Raw genomic sequence first — 22,788 nt, 5'->3', positions numbered from 1 at the left:
CTATAACCTATAACCTATCACCCACCTATAACCTACACCTAAACCTAAACCTATAACCTTAACCTAAACCTAAACCTATAACCTATAACCTAAACCTATTCTCAAATCCCTAAACCTAAACCTAAACCTAAACCTATTCTCAAATCCCTAAACCTAAACCTAAACCTAAACCTAAACCTATAACCTATAACCTATAACCTATAACCTAAACTTAAACCTAAACCTAATCCTATAACCTATAACCTATTCTCAAATCCCTAAACCTAAACCTAAACCTAAACCTAATCCTATAACCTATAACCTATTCTCAAATCCCTAAACCTAAACCTATAACCTTAACCTTAACCTAAACCTAAACCCAAACTCGAATTCCTAAACCTATAACCTCAATCTAAACCTATAACCTATAACCTAAACCTAAACCTAAACCCAAACCTATAACCTATAACCTACCTATAACCTACACCTAAACCTATAACCTATAACCTAAACCTAAACCTAAACCTATAACCTATAAACTAAACCTATAACCTATAACCTAAACCTAAGCCTAAACCTAAACCTATTCTCAAATCCCTAAACCTAAACCTATAACCTATTCCCAAATCCCTAAACCTAAACCTATAACCTATAACCTAAACCTAAACCCAAACCCGATCTCGAATTCCTAAATCTATATATACATATATGTGTGTGTGTGTGTGTGTGTGTATGTATGTATAATTAATCCATATGAGAAACATTTTGGCCTGATTTTTCTCTCCTCTTTTTCTTACTCATGTCTTTCTCTCTTACTATGTAATGTTTCTACAAGTATGTTCCAATTTTGTTAGTTATATATGTAATAGCTTATTGAGGACAAGTAGAAAGTAAAGGAAGAAATGGAAAAACTGAAAGGGGAGGCACAAGCCAACAAGGATCACATGCTACAGGGGGTTTCAATTTTTTACTTGGATTTATTATCTAATACTCTTAAGGATTTAAATATTTTATGATATTTTTTTTTACAGTATAAAGAAATAGCGCAAGTGAGTGAAGTTGTATTGAAGTAAATTGAATCTGCTCATGAAAAATTCAAGGCTGAGGTACATCCCTATATCCTGAATCTCATTTGTTTGAAAGTTGCAATCCCTGTTTTCAGTGTTTTTTTTTTGTCTTTCTTTCTTTTGAGATGTGTACAAAGGCATGCTTGTTTGATTGTGTCTACAAATATTGTTTTATATAGTCTGACAAGCTAAAGAAGTCACTGGAGGATGAATTTCACTTTCTCAAGGGAAGGGTTTCAGAACTTGAAAGTGATCTTGTGTCAAAGTCCACAGAAGTTACATCTGTAGTTTCAGGGAAAGAAGAAGCTCTATCTTCTTATGATAGGTTGAGCAAAGTGAAGTATTGTTTATTTTGAAATGTGAATGTGGGATGCATTGTATGATTTGATTGCTATTTGTAATAAATGCATCGTTTTTTTCCTGATTGTATTTTATGTACTATTCCTATTAACATTAAGCTTAGATGAGTTATCAATCACAGCAGGTTCCTGCAATGGAAACAAGCACCATTATTTTTAAAAAAATTTACTTTTCAAAAAATAGCTACGGATTTTAGCCGTGGCGATTGTTCTGAAAATCATAGCTATTGATAACTACAACATATTGTTACAGATTTCATTCCACTTTTAGCTACTGATATTATCCGTAGTCATAGGTACATTTCGCTGTAGAAATTATAACTACTGCTTTTTTCCATAGCTAGTGATATCTACTGCTATGGATGTGATCCGTAGCCATAGGTATGTTTCGCTACAAATATTATAGCTACGGCCTTTATCTGTAGCTATTGATATCTATTGCTACGGATTCAATTTGTAGGTGTAGCTACATTTCGCTGCAGAAATTATAGCTACGGCTTTTGTCCGTAGTGACTAATCTCTATTACTACGGATTGAATCCATAGTCATCGGTTTTTGGACCTTTAGCTACACCACTAATAGTTGTGGAAGTGCTACGGACTAGATCCGTAGCAAAAAGCCTTTAGCTACAGTTTTTATTCGTAGCCTTTGTCCGTTTTTCTTGTAGTGGAGCATTGATTGGTATGCTAACACCTTATCCATCTTGGTCCACAACTCTATAAGCTTCATTAAAGTATACTTCGATTATTACGTACGGACCATCCCACTTAGGGTCGAGCTTGCCCCCTATTCTGCGTGTGAGCACTATCGGTTTTTTCAACATTAACACCATGTTACCTTTCTTGAAAGAGCGATGCTTAACATTCTTATCGAAGATGGCAGAGATTCTTGCTTGATATAGTTTCAATCGCTATTGAGCTGCCAGTCATTTTTCATCAAGAAAATCCAATTTTGTTAACCTTATTCTTGCATTTTCATCATCTGTTATTGACTGATGTACTGCTACTTTGAGTGACGCGACTTGTGTTTCGATCGGTATGATGGCTTTAACACCCTGAACCAACAAATACGACGTAGCTTTCGTTGAAGTTCGATGAGTAGTCTTGTAAGCCCATAGAGCTTCTTGTAACTTTTCGTCCCAGTCACGCTTATTTTCAGTGATAGTTTTCTTCAGTATTTTCACGATCATCTTATTGAATGCTTCTGCTAATCCGTTGGCTGGCGGATAGTAAGGTGTCAAAAACGAGTGGTGAATACCAAATTTTTTACACAACTTCTCCATACCCCTATTCGTGAAAGGAGCACCATTATCGGTGAAGATTCTTTTTGGAATGCCATAGCGATATATTATAGCATGTCAAATGAAGTTTACGACATCTCTTTCCTTGATGTTTTGCAATGGGATCGCTTCCGTCCAGTTGGAGAAATAATCTGTTGCTGCCAATATATATTATTTTCCTTTAGATGATGGTGGATTTATGGGAACAATGACGTCGAGTCCCGAGGCGGTGAAAGGCCAGGAAGCTACTGACTGATGAAGATCTTTAAGAGGCACATGTATGATGTCACTATGGATTTGACATTCATGACATCGTTTTGCATAATCGATAGCATCCATGAACATTGTGGGCCAATAATATCCCATTCGATGCACTCGATGGAATAGATTTCGGCCTACTTGATGTGCTCCGCATTCTCAAGAATGGGCTTCTTGCAACATTTAATTTGCTTCTTGTGTATCTAGACATCGCCACAACATTTTGTTATAAGATCTTTTGTATAATATTTCACTACACATAATGAATCTCTTCAATCTCTATTTGATTTGCTTTCTTTGTGTTGAATCCTCTAGCAGAATATCATATTTGAGGTAATCTACAAAATGCTAGCACCAATCGTTAGTTGTAACCTCCAGACATAATATAGGAAGTTCTTTGGTGGCTTCATTAATAATTTTTTATGATGGCAAGAACCTTCTTTCTTCTATTATCACCTAAAGAGGACTTCGATCTGGACAAGATAAAGCCTAAGCTAGCTAAAGCATCTGCCCTTGCATTCTTGCATTGCGGTACATGTTTGATTTCAACATGATAGAACTGCTCTAGTAATTGTTACGCTCATTGACAGTACTGTAGGAGCTCTTGTTTTCTTATTTCAAACTCGGTTGTCAGCTGATTTATAATCAACTTGGAGTCTCCAAAAATTTACAGCATTTTTATTTTCATCTCTTGTGCTATTTCCATTCCAATAATGAGAACTTTATATTCAGCTTCACTATTTGTACATGTAGTTCCAGTGTGAAAGAATAAGGTAACAAGTTGCCCTGAGGAGTAATGAATATCACTCTAGCACCTGTTCCTAACATTCGGGAAGCACCATCGAAGTACATTTGCCATGGGTTTGGCGGCTCATTCATCATAACCTGTTCATCAGGAAAGTCATCACTAATAATTTCATTGTCTGTTACGGGATGAGCTGCCAAAAAATCTGTCACTGCTTGCCCTTTCACTGCTTTTTCCGGTTCGTAAGTGATTGTATATTCTAAGAGCAACAACATCCATTTGGCCAATCTTCCTTACAACATCGGTCTCATTATTAAGAACTTTATGGGATCTGCTCGCGAGATTAGAATTATATCATGAGAAAGGCAATAATGTCTTAATTTCTGCACTACAAATATTAATGCCAAGCATACTTTCTCAATCGGTGAATAATTGCACTCTGCACCTATTAGAGTTTGACTCAAATAATAAAGCGCAATTTCCTTGCCGTGTTCATTCACTGTGCCAATAGGGCCTCCAATGAATTCTTAGTTATGGATATGTATAGAATGAGTGGTTTACCCTTTACAGGAGCTGCCAGTACCAGAGGCTGTTTCAATAATTCTTTGATCAAATCGAACACATTCTGACAGTATTTGTCCCAAACAAATTCCGTTCCTTTCTTCATTAGATGAGAAAATGGCTGACATCTTCCTACCAAGTTCGAGATAAAACGACAAATATATGCCAACTTTCCTTGCAAGTGTTTTAATTCCTTCAATGTTTTTAGCGATGGCATTTCTTGGATAGCCTTGACTTTTCCCGAATCGATTTCAATTCCCCTGTGTTGGATTACAAAGCTGAGGAATTTTCATGATGAACTCCAAAGGCTCATTTGGCCAAATTCATCTTCAACTGTTTCTTTCTGAGCCGATGAAAGACTGAAGTTAGATGTTCACGATGTTCTTCATGGACATTTGATTTGACTACCAAATCATCTACATAACATTCAACATGCCTATGCATCATGTCCTGAAAGATGTTCTGCATTGCTCTTTGATATGTCGCGCTGGCATTCTTGAGACCGAACGACATAAATTTATAGCAATGAATTCTCAATGAAGTTGTGAATGTCGTGGCTTCTTCATTTTCAGGAGCCATCCTTATCTGATTATAGCCAATATAACATCCATGAAGTACATGACAACATATTTTGTCATACTGTTGATTAACAACTCGGTTATGGGTAATGGAAAGTCATCTTTTAGACAAGCCTCAATTAGATCTCTAAAATCAACACATACCTTGATCTGTCCACTTTTCTTCTTTACCGGGACAACATTTGATATCCATTTAGGATATTTAACCTCTCTAATGAACTCGACTTTTATCAGCTTATTTATTTCTTCTTCTATCAGAGGAATTAAATCTAGATGAAATCGTCTTTGTGCTTGTTTGATCGGCCTCTTATCTTTAGAGATGTTCAGTCGATGCATTGTTATTAACGGTTCTAGGCCTGGCATTTCTGCATATGTCTAAGCAAATACATCTTTGTTCTCTTTCAATAGCTTGATATATTGATCGACTTCTTGTTCAGGGAGGTTGACGCTTATGAATGTATTCCGTGGCACTTCTTCCGTTCCCAGATTTATTTCTCGCAAACTATCGATTGTTAGTTGCCCCCCCGTCTTCCATCTGTTTTGAAGCTATTTCATGATTCTTGATTATTTCAGAATCTGTTTCTTTTGCCGAGTCAACTGCAACCATATTCAACGAAGATTCTATCCCCAATCCCTAGAATTTCTCTCACTTTTTCTCATTGACTCTGATTGGAATTTGGATTCCTTTTCCATAATTTAAGCCGGTTGGTTCTTCATAATCAAAACCCATATTTTTCATGATTCTTTTGCTAGTCAGACTATACCTCTTAAGATCTTCGAATGTCATTTTTCCGTAACTCATGTTGTTATCGGCCATTTCTTCTATTTTCGCTTCCAAAGGGGCATAAAATTCGATTGGCTTTGGATGCTTTAAACTGGATTTGACAGGAAAACTTTTCAGAATACCTGGAAATGGCTTGTTCCTTTCAGCATATGTGTCATGCCCCAGACTCAGTAATCGGACTTACAAGAAACTCGATAGCTGGTTCTTGCCGCAACATCCTCCTTAGTACCCCATTCTCGGCTCCTGAAGCAAGTTCCAATCCTGCGATCCTACAAGGAGGATTTTCATAATCGTATATCCGTTCCAATATGAGCATACCCAAGATCACAGCAAGTACATCTCAAAAATAACAAAGGCATACATTGCAAAATCCACTATAAATTTAAGCTTTAGACATGCTATAAGGTTGAAAAAAATGCATATGATAATAGAAGAAAGAAGGAAAGATCTGCAACACTCGGTCCTCGACTCAACTCCTATCCAAGCTCCGCTGCTACGATGCCAACCTAGGATCTCCGACACGCATCAATCGTGTATAAGCTTATAGAAAGCTTAGAGGGTGGTGAAAGTGTATGACAATAGTGCACAAAAGAATAATAGGGGATACAGGAAGGAAACATGATCAAAGCTAACTCCATTAGCCTTACCAAGGCTGCCATGAATGCAAGAAGTTATACCAAGATAGTACAATAATGCAGGAAGCCATACCAAGGCTATATAATGCAATGAGTACTAGGCGCCAAGGTGATGCAATATAAGGCTTATATAGCCAATGCAAATGCAATACAAAGTGATGCCAGTCCTCATATCTAATCCACATATCAGTATCGTTCCATCATAAGGGATCTACCGGGGTTAAGCACACTATAGGATGACTGCCGCTCTCTAGACCCGCACAGTCAAACAAGCATAAGAGACCTCACTACCCGCCCGTGGTCAACCAATCACCAGCAAGGCTCGACAGTAACGGACCAATTCACGAGCTAGTTAAACTCAGCCCAACCATTGCCCTCTTTCTCTTAGGCGAGTAAGGCTACATCCCATCCTAACCGACTACAAGATAGTGGGAGTCCTGTCCTAACGGTGTAAGGCCCTCGTGTGCTCATAGTTTTCACTGGGTCATGGCACTGGGGCAGATCCTTGGTACCATGGAAATTTTGGCGTTTTCACCCAAGGGCATCCTATGCACCCCATATGCTCAGGTAACATTTTTGGTGTCCAATCATGGCCATCCATGATATACCTATGGAGGCTACGGCCTTGATAAAGTAAGGGCGAATATCCGCATGCTATGCAATGCCAAATGCATGAATCACAAAATCAACCATGCATCAATTCCAAGCATCCAACGTGCTCAAGAGGGGATACTATGTCCCTCGGAGAAGGTAACATGCAATGCCCAATGGCATAACCATAACCACACATACACAGTGTAACCAAGCATACAATAATGTACATGGGCCATGAAGATGAATCTAAACATGCCATGCGGCGATATACAATGCGGTACACTCCTCCTATCCAAGAAGGAACCAAGACTAGGTACTTAGACAGTATCCATAAGGAATCCAACCTCTAGTGGGGGCCTATTTACCTGGGGTAGCCCATGAGACTAAGCATAAAAGCTATAGGTCTAAGTAATATGGAAGGAGCCTAGCAAGAGTCTAAGATGAGCATTCAATCACACTTAGATACAATGGGACCTAGAGGGGTCCATAATGGGGACATTTAACCACCATTCTCCAAAAGGCAAAAGAACCATGAACTATATGGCTAGAAGACCTAAGGCCCACATTTAAGATCTAAAATAGGTGGTCATAAATATATATCCCTCATAATGGGCCATAAGAAAAGGAGTCTAATGCTATATCCCCAAGAGGGGATATAAGGCCCCAAAGCTCAATTCCCAATGGCCATAGAATTTCATACTTTAAGTTGGACTTAGTGGGCAGCCTGCATAAACAATGTATGGCCCAAAAATAAGTTTAAGTTGGATGAAATGGGCCCCACTACATCAGCCCAATAACTAGCAATTTAAGTGGGCAACAAGGGCCCAATACCATCCTTATCTCAGCCCACAAGTCCATCAAAATGGTGGAAGTCAGCCCAACATATGGCCGGGCCAAGCTGGGACGTCCCTGCCCATTCTGGGCTCACTAGATGTCCCAAAAATCTTATCTAAAATGGGGTGCTCATATGATCACTAAGGTGACCTAAAAGAATGCACTAATTAAGCCCAAAGATTCTAAAAATATAAGCATGCAACACGTACACAAGTTTCTCAATATGGTGGGCCCCACATCCAATAAAGTTTTAGCCATAACAATGTACATTTAAGGCCCCTTGATAAACTTTTGGCCCACTCAACTTCCTGGGCTTGCTAAAGCCCAGAAATTAGTCAAACTAAGTGGAAATAATCTTATGAAGGCCAATAATACTCACAGGGGGCCCCACTAGATGGAGAGTGTGTATACATCATAAAAAGAGCAAGTGGGCCTGCTACTGGACTATGAGTCCAGCAGCAGCCCAAGACAGAGAGTGCCTCCATGATCAGGCGATCCAAGGCTTGGATAGCCTAGACCAAACATACGTTAAGGTAGGCTCCACATACATTCATATTGAGCCTCAAATAAATGGCCTAGGATCTATGGTAGGCCTTTAACCATCCATAGAGGAACCCATGGGCCTACCTTAAGATCACCCAGGAGGACATCCAACCTCTACTGGTTCCCAAGAGGTAGCCCACCTCTAACCAAATACAAATCAAGGCCCAAGGCCTAAACCAATCATGGGCTTAGTGGGTAATCATACAAAGCCCAACTCATAAGCAATATCGTGGGCCCATAAGCAAGGTTGGGCCCAAGCATAAAAGTCATAAACCCACATATTATGGTGGGCCTAATGGGCAGCCCATTACTCAAGGCATATGGGCAAATCCTCATGTTTAAATTAAGTGAATTGAGCCTTACATCTCAACCCAAATACAAGGTTAATTTGGTGGGCAACTAAGGGCTCAACTACTTGTGTACTTTGGCCTATAAACCCATCATAATATGTAGTGAAATATAAGCCCAAAGGTCCAATGGATCTATCTAGAAACTTCCAGCCCAACTAGTCCTAGAGAATCCAACAATTAGCTATGTACATTGATCCAACAAAAACCCAACTGGAGTGGGCCTCAAATGTGCATTGATTAAGCTCAAAGGCACATTAAGGAAATGGTAAGATATGTGCATAAAACATCCTTAAATCTGGCGGGCCATGTTGCCCCAAAACATACCATTAAAGGCAACTAATTTGGGCCTATTGTTGAAATTCCAACCCACCTATTTTCTGGGCTTGCTGAAGTCCAGCAATAATCAATTTATTTAAGTATTTTGTTTCCCTGGTGACTCACACATATCACTGTGGGTCCCACTAGATGAGAGGAATGGATAAAACACATAACTTAAGGGGACCATATTGATGGAGTGGACGTCCAGCAGCAGCTCAGTGGGTTGGGCGTCCTTGGGTGAACAGTCATGGGGACCTGGATGGCAGCCCCTAAAACACATCAAAGTGGGCCCCACATGCAGACGTCCCACAGAGAGGTGGGCCACGTCCCATGTGGACCACATCATGGATGAATGGTGTGGATATAAAACACATCAAGGTGGGTCTAAAATAGGGTGGATGGCCAGCCCATGTTGGACGTCCCAACCTTTGGCGTCCAGCCTGGTGGGCCAGTCCAGCCCTCGCCGAAGATCACTCAGGAGTTTGTTGGTCCCAAAATTTGGTAGGTGGTTCCTATCATGGGTGGACCACCTCCTGAAAAAATTTTAGATTTTATTGAATTAGGAAAGTATTTATTTGAATAAAAAGAAAACTGCCTACCCAAAAATCTGGTTAGAGCAGAATTTAGACTGGCCCTGATCTGAGCTCCAATAGTATGGATTAAAGGCCTCCAAAAATTGGGGGAAAATGGTTTTTACATGCCCTCATATGTATACCATAGGGTGTGGTCCACAGAAGTGGCTCACCAATGCAAAAGATATTTTACAATCAAAGATTTTCAAACTGACATGCTACTGGAATAGTCCAGAAAATCCAGACTGTCCACCTCACTTGGGCCATACCTTTGGGACCTCAATCAAGGTCAGATGGGGCTGAAATTTGGGGGACATCAAGATGGGATCTTTTCATGCGTCAGACTCAGTAACTGGACTCCTAAGGAACCCGATAGCTGATTCTGACCGCAACAGCCTCCATAGTACCCCATTCTCGACTCCTAAAGCAAGTTCCGAACCTAGGATTCTACAAGGAGGATTTTCATAAATCATATATCCATTCCAATAAGAGCATACCTAAGATCACAACAAGTAAATCTCAGAAATAATAAAGGAACACACAGCAAAATCCATTATGAATTTAAACTTTGGAACAGGGCTGAAGGAAATACATATGATAACAGAAGAAAGAAGGAAAGATATACAAAATTGGGATCCTCGGCTCAATCTCCTGTCCAAGCTTTGCCGCTACAACACCGACCTAGGATCTCCTGCATGCATCAATCGTGCATAAGCTTATAGAAAGCTTAGAGGGTGGTGAAAGTGTGTGACAATGGTGCGCAGAAGAATAATAGGGGATGCATAAGGGAAACATAGTCAATGCCAATATCACTAGCCTTACCAAGGCTAAGCCAAGAATGTCGGAAGCCATACCAAGGCTATGCAATGCAATAAGGCTTATACAGCCAATACCAATGCAATGCAAAGTAATGCAATAACCAGTCCACATATCCAATACAATTCCATCATAAGGAATATCACTGGGGTCTAATGCACTACAGGATGACTGTCGTTTTACAGACCCACACAGTTAAACGAGTGTAGGAGACCTCACTACCCGCCTATGGACAACTAATCACTAGCAAGGCTTGACGATATCAGACCCATTCACAAGCTAGTCAGACTCAGCCTAGCAATGCCCACTCACTCAGGCGGATAAGGCCACATCCCATCTCAACCGACTATACAACAGTGGGAGACGCGGCCTAACGATATAGGGCACTCGGGCGCTCATAATTTTCACTCAGTCACAGCATTGAGGCATCCTCTAGGTACCTTAAAGGTTTAGGGGCTTTCACCTAGGGATATCCTATGCATCCCAAATGCTCAAATATAATATTTTCGGTGTCGACATACTGTTATCCACGAATACTCCTATATTTTCAGTGTCGACATACTGTTATCCATGAATACTCCTATATTTCCAGTGTCGACATACTGTTATCCACGAATACTCTGTAGAGGCAAGGCCTTGATGAAGCAAGGGCAATAATATTTATGAGATGATGCTGAATGTATGAATCACGTATACCAATCATGCACTAGCTCCAAGCACTCAATGTGTATAAGAGGGGAACTCCATCCCTCTATCATATCAACCCAATGACCACGCACAAATGAAATCCAAACATACCATGATGCATATGGGTCATGAGGTTGCGTCATACGCCGATGATGACTTAGAATATACTCCTCTTTCTCAAGGAGGGAATCAAGTCTTGGTACTTTAAACAATTAATCTAAGAAACAATCCTCTAGTGGGGGCCCAATACTTTGGGGTAGCCCACAAAGCTAAGGAGGGTAATATATAAGCTTAAAGGAATAAGCGGTCCTAGCAAGGGCCTATAATGGGCCTTAAACCACCCATAACAACCCATGGGCTTACCTTAGGGCTACCAAGGAGGACATCCAAGCTCAATTAGGTCCCAAAAGGTAGCCCACCACTACTCAAATATGAAACAAGGCCCAAGGCCTAAGCAATCCACGACCTAGTGGGTTATACACCAAGCCAAACACATATGCAATATGATGGGCCCTCAAGTAAGGTTTGAGCCCAACCATAAAGGTCATAAACCCATATCTTGTGGTGGGCCTAATGGGCAGCCCGATAATCCAACCATAAGGGCAATCCTTATACTTATTTTAAGTGAGTTGGGCCTCACAACTTGGCCCAAGTACAATGGTTATTTTGGTAGGCTACTAAGGGCCCAACTACTTGCATATTATGGCCCACAAACCCATCACAATAAGTAGAAAATATAGGCCCAAAGGTCAAGGGGCCTATCTAGAAAGTTCCAGGACAAATGGGCCTAAAAAATCTAACAAATAGCTATGAACATTGATCTAATAAAAACCCAACTGGAGTGGGCCTCAAGTGTGCACTAATTAAGCCCAAGGCATGATAAGAAATAGGGCAAGATGTGTGTACAAACATCCCCAAATATGATGGGCCATGTTGCCCTAAAACATACAATTATGGGCAGCAACTTTGAGCCTATTGTTGAAATTCCAGCCCATCCGCTTTCTGGGCCTACTGGACCCCAGAAGCTGGTAAACATGATGTGAATATAATTCCCAGGATGGCCAAAAATGCGTATAGGGGACCCCACCAGATGTAGGGAGTGCATAAAACACATACATTAAGTGGACCAATACTGCTGGACTGGACGTCCAGCAGCAGCCCAATGGGCTAAGCGTCCTAGCTTGGACGGTCATATGGGCCTAGGACGCTAGTCCCCAAAATATATCAAAGTTGGGCCCACATGCGAATGTCCCACAGGGAGGTGGTTCATGTCCCATGTGGACCACTTCATGGATGAATGGCGTGGATACAAAAAACATCAAGGTGGGCCTAAAATAGGGTGGACGGCCAGCCCATGCTAGACGTCCCAGCCTTGGGCGTCCAGCCTGGTGGGCCGTTCCAGCCATCTCCGAAGATCGTTTAGGGGTCCTTTGGCCCCAAAATTTGGCAGGTGGGTCCTATCATGCGTGGGCCACCTCCTGAAAAAATTTCATATTTTATTGAATTAGGAAAGTACTTATTTGAATTAAAAGAAAACTTCCTGCCCAAAAATCTGGGAAAAAATAGTTTTTAATGTTTACCACAGGGTGGGGTCCACAAAAGTGGCCCACCAATGCAAAAGTTATTTTATAATCAAGGATTTTCAAACTGACATGTTGCTGGAATAATCCAAAAAATCCAAACTGTCCACCTCACTTGGGCCACACCTTTGGGACCTCAATCAAGGTTAGATGGGGCTGAAATTTGGGGGACATCAAGATGGGATCCCCACCTTTTAGAAAAGTACATTTGATGGGTAATAAAAGTCCCCCAAATAGTCCTAAATTCTGGTTCAAAAACAACCAGAAACTATCTAGAAAATTTTGGACAGCAATATATACTTGGATAAAATTAATTGTATGAGTTAATTAAAAAGGAAATTACCCCAAAAACTAGGTTAGTGGGTCCCACAAATGTCTAAATCAAATCCCAAAGTTACCACACTTACATGCATCATTAATAGTCAGCAAATGGGATACTCAAAACCATAGTGTAGGGAGGTATGGGCGTCCGGTCAATGAGCCTGGACGGTTGCCCAAAATCAAGCCCAAGGTGGGCCCCACCATGGACGTCCCACTAGGGGTGGGCCACATCCAAATGGGCCACACCAAATGGGTTGAAGGATGGATGAAACACTACATCATGGTGGCCTCAAGGAGGATGGGACGGCCAGCCCATGCTGGACGTCAACCACCATGGGACGTCCAACATGGCTGCTGGTCAGCCGCATTTCCCCCAAGTTCTGATGGTCCAAATGGCCCCCAATCATGTATGATGGGTCCCATCAAGGCGGGCCATAGTGGAGAGAAATTTTGAGGCCAATAGACATGCCAATGAATTTATACAAATTATGGACAACAAGGTATATCTAAAAAATCTATTGCTGTAAAAATGCTCTTGTCCCCAACTTTGACACCCAATGGGGTGGGCCTAGGCCTGCTAAATCAAAGGGGAAATAGGTGGATTTGATGCTTCTATAAATGACAGAAAATGGGGTCCACTGGAGTGGCCCGCTTTCCAAAAAATCAAGGTGGAATAGGTCCATTTTCTGCATGCAGGACTGCTGGACAGTCTAGAAAATTCTGGGCAGTCCAGCCCTCTTAGGCCCACCCACGGGTCTCAAATTAGGGATAGGTGGTGTGGGATCCTTCCTACATCAAGGTGGGGTCGACACCTCAGAAAACCCCAAAAGAAATCAGGGAGAAAAGCCTTATAAAAAGGCCTAAAACAATATCCAAAATCATACATCCAATGGGTCTGAAATTTAGACAGCAACATATGCTATCCATTTCCAGCCCATAGAAAAATATCCAAGGGGATTAATGCTCAAATAATACAAGTGGGGTCCACCTAGATGGACCATAAAAATTCCAGACCTATTCCCAATAAAGATCTCCAAGAAAATTAAGCATTTTGGGTCATCTAACCCATGCATGCAACATGCATAGGGACGTCCAACCTAGTGGGCCTGGATGTCCCAAAATTCCGAGGGTCTAGGACAGTTGTGGCACATCAGTGGGCCACCAATCGTCAAGAGAAAAAATAGAGGAAAGAAAGAGAGAGAGAGAGAGAGAGAGAGAGAGAGAGAGGGAGAGAGAGATCAATGACCATAGGGGAGGATTTCGGTACTATGAATCCTCCACCATTACAATCACACATAAATCCTTCATAGATCATGGATGCATGTGATCTTACAATCCAAAGAAGTTGCTAATGCTATCCCTAATATGCATGCTATAGTCTTAATGACTAAACAAGATCCTAGATCAAAGAAATCCATCCTAGTGGGTCCATGGAGAATGGCCCACTATGAAAACATGAATGCATGAAATAGGCCTTTGGCCTCTCATCATGGAGTGATGTAGGACCTCCACTATTGATTTGGTGGGTCCTACATACTACCAAATGTTCTAGAAAGGAAATGCAAGAAGAAAAGAATGAAGAAGCTCCATATACATCACCCACCTTCAAGATCTTCCTCCAAACTTCAAGGGCTAGCTCCCAAGCTCCAAAGGAAGGCTTCTAATGGTGGTGATGAGGATTAGAGGGTGGAAGTGGGAGAGTGAAGAGAGAAGGATTGATGGAAAATGGAAGAAGGTGTGGACGTCCCACCTCTTACAATGGGAAAGAGAGGAATGAAATGAAAGAGAAAGAAGAGAAAGGAGAGTTGTAGAGAGAAAATGATGGAAGTGTAAGGAAATGATAAGGCCTAGGGAAGAAAAGGCCATGATTTTTCCCTAAGAAAGAGGTGTATGGGGCAGAGAAACAAATCATGGGCTAGAAAAAGAAAGCCTAATAGAGGCTATAGGCTAGGGTTGTGGGTGGTGTATGGGTGGTGGGTAGTGTAGAAGATGGGATTTGGGTGGTGTATGGGTAGTGGGTGTTGGAACTTACACCAAGGGATGGGCCATCATAGAAAAATGTGTACACCACTCTTAGGTGGGCCACGTGATCATGATCAAGGGCTAGAAAATGAGATGCACACAACTTATGATCCACACATCAGATGGACACACAAGATGCAGCATAAGAACCGCAACGACGATGCGAATAAGATGGCGTAGGTTTCGACTCGATCTGAGTCTGGTCAACATGACCGGACTTAAGGATGACTGCAAACACTATCCGAGGGTCGCAAGCCACCGGGATTCGACCAGGAGGACCACATGAACAAGAAAAATAAAATGCGCACTCATACACACACATGCACTCGGGTCAGGTCTTACAAATCCCCACCTTTCATAAAAAAATATTTGATGGGTAAGAAAAGTCCGCCAAACAGTCCCCAAATCTGGTCCAAAATCAACCAGAAACTGTTCAGAGAATTCTGGACAACAACATACACTTGGATTAGATTAAATGTATGAGTTAATTAAAAAAGGAATTACCCGTAAAAATTAGGTGCTATGGTCCACCCTAGTAGGCCCCACAAATGTCCAAATCAAATCCCAAAGTTACCACGCTTGCATGCATCAATAAAAGTTAGCAAATGGGACACCCAAAACCATATAGTAGGTGGGTATGGGCATCTCACCCTAGATGAACTTTCTAGACAATCTAGGACGACCAAGTGGGCCACACTCATCATCATCAGAAATAGAAGAAAGGAGAGGGAAGAGGAAGAATATCCTAACCATAGGGAGAAGGCTCTGCCATTATTGAGCCTTCCCCAGTATAATTACACCCACACATTTCATTCACATTCATATTACATCATGGATCTTCATCATGCATGATCTATATTTAAGATAAATGGTTGGGATGTCATCCCAATCATGATGCAAGGGTTTAGATGACCCATCATGCTAAGAAATCAAAGAAAACCACCATGATGGGGTCCATAGAGGAAAGCCCCATGCATGGGACATGCATGCATAAGATAGGTCATTTGGTCACATCCAAGGGATTGTGTAGGATCTCCACCATTGATTGGTGGGTCCTACACTTCCCAAAAGAAGAAAAGAAAAGATCTAAGCTATGGAAAAAGAATGTGTATATTTAGAGGAGCGCCCACCTAAAGATCTTCACCAAAACTCAGATCACCAAGCTCCAAATGCTCCAAGGAATCAAGATTGATGGATGAGATGAGATTAGGATGGATGGATTAAGAGAGATTGGAGAAGAAAGGAACTGGAATGGTGGGACGTCCAAGCTCTCTCTAGCTTGGGAGAATGAAATGAGAAGGGAGAAATGAGGGAGAGAAGAGAGAGGAAAGAGATTGTAGTAAAGCAATGATGGTCTCTCTAAAAGAGACCACCTAGATAAGAGGATTCCATCATTTATCTCTAGGGAAGAGTGGCTTAGATAGAGAGCTCCATGATGAGCTAGTAAAAGAAAGCCTAATGGAGGCTATAGGTTAGGGTTGTGGGTGGTGTTTGGGCAGTGGATAGTGTAGGATATGGAACTTTGGGTGGTGTGTGGGTGGTGTGTGTTGGAAATTGCACAAGAGGGAGTGGGCCACCTTGAAAAATATGCCCTTCACACCAAGTGGGCCACATGATCATGATCAAGGGCTAGAAAATGAGATATAACCAACTTACGATCTACACATCGGATGGACACATAAGACGCGACGTTTGAACCGCAACGACAATGGGAACAAGATGGCATAGGTTTCGGCTCAATCCGAGTCGGGTCTACATGACTGAACTTAAGGATGATGCAAACACTATCCAGGGGTCGCGAGTCACCGAGATTCGACCGGTAAGACTGTAGGACCAAGAGAAATGAAATGCACACTCATACACACACATGCACACACATGCACTCGAGTCGGGTCTCACAACCCTCCCCACCAACAAAGAAATTTTGTCCTAAAAAATTACCAAATCCAGGACAAATGAAAGACAAAACACCACCATTATATAACAATAATAAAAAAGAAGGCAATGCATATAATCATATATGTCAATCAATCATCAAACAAATGGGGATAACGCTATCTAATCTCGGCCTTGTGTTCCTAAGACACCTCGACCTCAGAATGATGACCTCACTGCACCTATACTAAGGGAATGACCTTGGTCCTGAGAATTTGCTCATTCTGATCAAGAATACGAATCGGCTGCTCAATATAAGAAGCATCCTCATAGACCTTGAGAGGCTGCCAATCAATCACAGGAATGATGTCTGACCCACACTTTTGCAACTTAGAAACATGGAACATATCGTGAATCACGGACAACTCAGAAGGTAAGGCAAGCCTGTAGGCCACAGCGCCCATGTGCTCGATAATCGCAAAAGGTCCTATGAAACTCAGGGCAAGATTGCCCTTTACACCAAATTGAACTACACTTTCATAGGCGAGACCTTGAGATATACCATGTCCCCAACTGTAAACTCGAGGGGTCGACGCCAATGATCAAGAAAACTCTTCTACCGGCTCTGAACTATATGCATCCTCTACCTGATAACATTAATAATATCTACGTCTACAGCACAAGCTCAGGACCTAGGAGATGATGCTCTTCAACCTCAGTCCAATAGATAGGAGATCTGCACGGTCTACCATAGAGTGCTTTAAAAGGAGCCATGCCGATAGTCGCCTAATAGCTATTGTTATATGCGAACTCGATGAGGCATAAATGCTCATCCCAACTACCCACAAGGTCGATCACACAGGATCTGAGCATATCCTTAAGGATCTGGTTGACCCTTTCAGTCTGCTCATCCGTCTGTGGATGATAAGTGGTGCTGAGATGCAAAGTGGACCCTATCGCCTGAGACGTAAATCTGAAGTCTTAGTCAGAAACGATCGAAACTAGGATGCAGTGTAGTCTCACTATCTCCTTAATGAAAATCCTTGCTAACCGGCCCACAGATCAGGAAGCACGCACCAGAATGAAATGCGCCGATTTCGTCAGACGATCAACAATAACCCAGGTCGTATCATGACCGCGCTGAGTCCTCGACAAACCAGCAATGAAATCCATCTACACATGCTCCCACTTCTACACTGGAACTTTTAATGACTGTAAGGGACCAAGGGGTCTCTGGTGATTGGTCTTGACACACTGGCAAGTGTCACACTTGGCCATGAAGCTAGCAATCTGGCATACCATCCCTAACCAGAAATATTGCCTTGACAACATAACAAGCCAACAAGCTCGACATCGCCAATACAAACAAATCAGCAGGCAGGAACAGCTCACCAAGCAAGATGGAACACAATAAACAACATCTTTCTAACACAGCGGTCTTCCCAAAAGTGTTGATACTGATAATCCCTTACGGCAGACTGTAATAGCAATCTGATCGAACAAAAGCCCTTGGATACAAAAAGGTGCGATGCACCAGAACACAAGACTTACACATGGAGACAGGGAGAATACCCTCAACTATAACTAAGGGCTCTGCTAAGTTGTGCAAAATAAATCAAGCCTGAGCTAGCTGGGGAGGTGCCTGTCCACTTAGCGGTCTCTACCGCTGCTGTTGTTCCTGCGGAAGTCACTGTCGCTGCTGCAAAGGAAGAGGGCACTCGTGCCTCCGATGTCCTACCTGCCTACATCCATAGAAAATACTAAAAAATGGTCTGAAAGGTGCTATGGCTATGCTGATGATGAAGCTAACTAGGAAGAAGATGGCACTGGTTGTGCTGCTGGCAGTCAAAACCCTAAACGTCTCATATGTCGACGATGCTGATGCCGATAGTAGCTACTGGAATGCGCCTTCCTCTTTCGGCCTTCTCTCTGAAGTAAAAATACCATCATTGGGGCTCACTGCCAAGCCAAATCTCACAAAAGGGGGCTCACACGCTCCTGTTTCACTTGTCCAAGCATCTTAGGAACGAGTTGATGGGTATGAAGAACATCAGTGATGATCTACATCAACTGCTGGAGTGCTTAGCTCCTATAGGAATCGACAGATAAGCAGGGACAGCATTGGCCTCTGACGGAGGCACAAGTGCGGCGGGAGCCTCAGGAATTGTAACGCCCAGAAATTCGGGGGTCGAGTATAACTCAGCTCCCGAGTTTCAAAACATCACTTATGCAACATATTGAATCATGGATGTATGTTGTCTGTATGAGTGCATAAAACATGGAATAGATTAAGCCAAACTGCAAACATAATTCAGGGATAAGTGAGAAACGCAAGTGGAAGACTTAAAGAAATATATGTATACATGTGCAAATCCCTGAAATACATATACATACCAGGTCATATTACAAGTGTTGCTATCAAAATTACAAGTATTAAATGATATCATCTAATCCCAAAAAGAAATCCCAGAATCCCATGCACATCAGAACATGGCTCACTAGAACCCGCCTGAAAACTGCATGAAAGAAAATGCAGCCTTATCATCCTCGAACTCCTGCTCTGCCTCAGGGGTCGCATCAAGATCTGCATCTAAGACAGAGTCTGGTGGGTGTTTAACACCGCCCCAGAACATGGGAGTGAGTGATCAACCCAGTGGAACAATACCGCAATGGTTAACATGTTATCAATTCAATCAAGCAGTAATGATAAAGCAGAACAATCAAACATGTCCTAAGTACTCTTGTTAATGCAAGGATGTATGTGGAATGATGCGTGCCCTCGCCAGTACACCCTCAGCGTCTTCATCTTACGTTACACATGACATCACCTCAAAGTGCTCCACCTCTTCCAGGCACATGCAATGAGGTGCATGCACATGATTACCAAGTTGTTATTAGTCCTTTTCATATAGCAGGATTGGGAAGCTAAGGTACCTTCCTCATATTATTATCTAAAAAGTGATCCATTCTAGGGTCGTCAGTCCTAGATCATCTCAGACGATCATATGGTTTTAGGTCGCTGCAAAGGGCTCGTCACCAATCAATGCACGCCTATCATGCCTTCGTTACTATAATAAGGTTCATCACCTCAATGCGGTATCCAGGCATGCTCGAGGTCACTACAAAGGTCTCGTCACCAATCAATGTAGGCCGACAGCACGAATATAGTGTCTCATACCACCATAATCGGCTCACGAGTTTAGTTGCTCACTGGTCACTACAGGGAGGCTCGTCACCCCAGCGTAGGCCGACAGCTCGACCACGGTGTCCCATACCATCATGCCCAGCTCATGAGTCTTAGTGGATCAAGGTACAACGGTTAACAGGATTTCATCGGTAAGTTTGGTAACCTAGATTCAAGCAATAGCGTCCATACATGGTAAACATACATCGGACAATCGATTTACTTGACGAACTCGACTAGCACGAGCGCACGTTGGGTTGAACGACATAGAGTGCGCAAACACTCCGTGTGGCCAAACCACTGCCGACAACTCTAATACGACTCGGGTTCGTCAAATCACGTCCTATGTGGCGAAAGCAACCTCAGCCACGAACTCAAGGCCGATTACCGATTTCCTGGACTATTCCATAGTCCCAAACACATTCCACTACAACAGATATTGATATCAACAATTTAGAATAGTAATGAAACAACAACTCAAATCATGTAGTATATGAGCATTTGAAGAATGTCAACTTAACATGGATTTAAACATAAGTAATACTTGAACTTAAACAACAAGGAATATGACTTGCATGTGGTAAATCATACACATCACTAGGAGTGTTGAGAATCGCTTCTCAACACCCGCGATTAAGTTAATATGTTGCACTTTAGATCATTCAGACATTTCTACAAACACTTAGAATACATAATACAACATACATGACGTATGTTGAAATACACGCCTTTGGACAATTCCTTTTGCCAAGGAGTTGACACACATACATCTTGCATAAACACACAACAAATAATCATGGCAAACACATGTTCATATTTTATACGTATACGGTACTTCCTACATATACATAGAATACACAAATCTCAATATAACACATGCATATCAGGAACGCAAAATAAACATAGCATTTGGCATGTGAAATCTCATCCATAACATGAATAAATCATTCACTGGCATTGAAAGCCTTGAAAACCATAACCTATACAATTAAAGTCCGCACCTTAAACCAGAAATAGAACACCGAACTGATTCAGATGATATGTCTTCGTCAACGGCGACAAGATAACCTAAGACAAGGATAGAAATGAGCTACTACAACACATAGACTATTCTAAGCTCTAAAACAGATTAGGGTTAGGCTAATTTACCCAAGGATGAACTTAGAATCACCGGAAGAACGATTCAAAAGTGGAGGTTTAAGGATATAGAGTAATAGGAAAGAATCTAAGATGATTCACCAACTTCTCTCTCACTTTCTCTCTTTTCCTCTCTCTTTCTTAGCTAGGGTTAGGAAATTCGTATGGGAAAGAGAGGTAGGGTTTTAAGGTCTATATATAGGCCTAACATTGATGAAAATAACCCCAGGGTCAAGGTATACTTAGGTTATAACTAAAACAGGCCTCTCTCGATCCAACGGAGCACTCCCGGTGGGCCTTTTTCCACGAGAGGTCGGACTTAAGCTCACTGACCATGGATCTAGGTCAGGCTGAGTTTTCGTACCGATCAGCTTTACAGATCAACCGTGGCAGACCACACTCAATTCAATGGTCACCGAAACTCGATCAGGACCACAAGCATTAGGACATGTCAGGGCCATCTTTCCTGATCCGAGGGTGAAATTGGGTCAGAATCCAACTGTCAGATTGCTTAAAATCATCGCGCAAGCGACACGACTCAGATTTCATAAAAGCATATTTAATTTCTCACCGTTCTCACACTCTTCACTTCAGACTCAATCAAATTGACCCAGAACATCATCTGGACCTGATTTTTGAGGTGATGGTCAAGTCCAACATAGTGACCACAACAGCCTAAGATCATCGCTATCGGACTTTCGACGCGCGGTTTAGGATCGATCCAAAACTTTTAAAAATTTTCAAGAGCAACTGGATTTAGCGATGAATCCCAGATTTCAGAGTAACATAGCGCTAATGATTCTACAGGTTTTGAGTCATGCAGATCCAATTTAAAGTGATTGATGTGAATTTCACAAGCAATCGAGTTTAGCACTAAGTAACCCACAAATAACTTCTAAGGAAAATAGAGGTAGTACTCGGGTCTTGGCACAAAATTTTTCGGGTCATTACAGGAATAGATCTGGCAGGCTCAAGAGGGGAGGCAGGAATCTCAGATGGTGGAGCAAAAGTCACTCGGGTTGTTGGAGCAAAATGAGAACCATGGCCACAAGCATCACAATCATGGACACCTCGACTAGATGGCATGGTCTAAAGAAAGAACAAAGATGATGGACACCTAGGGATTAGAATCCTCGAAAGCTCAGATGGAAAGAGGGAAACGTACTTAGGACACTACTTGTCCTAGGCTCATAGAAGATATGCGATGTTATCCCAAGTTATTCCAAAATTAATTGCTATGCTCTCATACCAACTCCTATCACACCCTAGACTCGGTAACCTGTAACATCTCGAAAAAAATCGTACTAGGACCCGAGTACCACCTCAGGTAGAAATTACCCAGGACCAAATCCTTTAGAAATTAGGTTAATATTAGCAAGTGCTAAACTAGAGTGCTTATGAAATTAGCACTAATCACTTTAAATATGACCTGCAAGACCCAAAACGTGCAAAATCATTGACGCTACATCACCCTGAAATCTAGAATCCATTCTTAAACCCGGTTGTTCTCGGGAGCACACCGAAACTCCATATCGGACTTTAACCGCACATCGAAAGTCCGATTTCCCTGAAACTATACGAATATGACCGCATTACTGGACTCGACAACCTCCTCAAAAATCAAGTCCTAACTGTGTCTAGAAATGCACAACTTGAGCCTGGAGCGAAGAGTGTGAGAAACGTAAAAATATTTAGAAATAAAAATCTGAA

General features: G+C 41.9%; 1 long non-coding RNA gene across 1 annotated transcript; it reads left to right on the top strand.

Annotated features, from left to right (window-relative positions):
- The first annotated feature begins 747 nt into the window (after nucleotides 1–747).
- On the top strand, nucleotides 748–1,465 carry LOC131222262 (uncharacterized). The gene is made up of 2 exons (XR_009159959.1): nucleotides 748–1,085; nucleotides 1,226–1,465. It is a non-coding gene; the product is annotated as an uncharacterized LOC131222262 (long non-coding RNA).
- The last annotated feature ends 21,323 nt before the right edge of the window (nucleotides 1,466–22,788 follow it).

The sequence above is a fragment of the Magnolia sinica genome, chromosome 13 (assembly GCF_029962835.1).
Source record: "Magnolia sinica isolate HGM2019 chromosome 13, MsV1, whole genome shotgun sequence".
Taxonomy (NCBI): Eukaryota; Viridiplantae; Streptophyta; class Magnoliopsida; order Magnoliales; family Magnoliaceae; genus Magnolia; species Magnolia sinica.
This window is presented reverse-complemented; position numbering and strand designations above follow the sequence as displayed.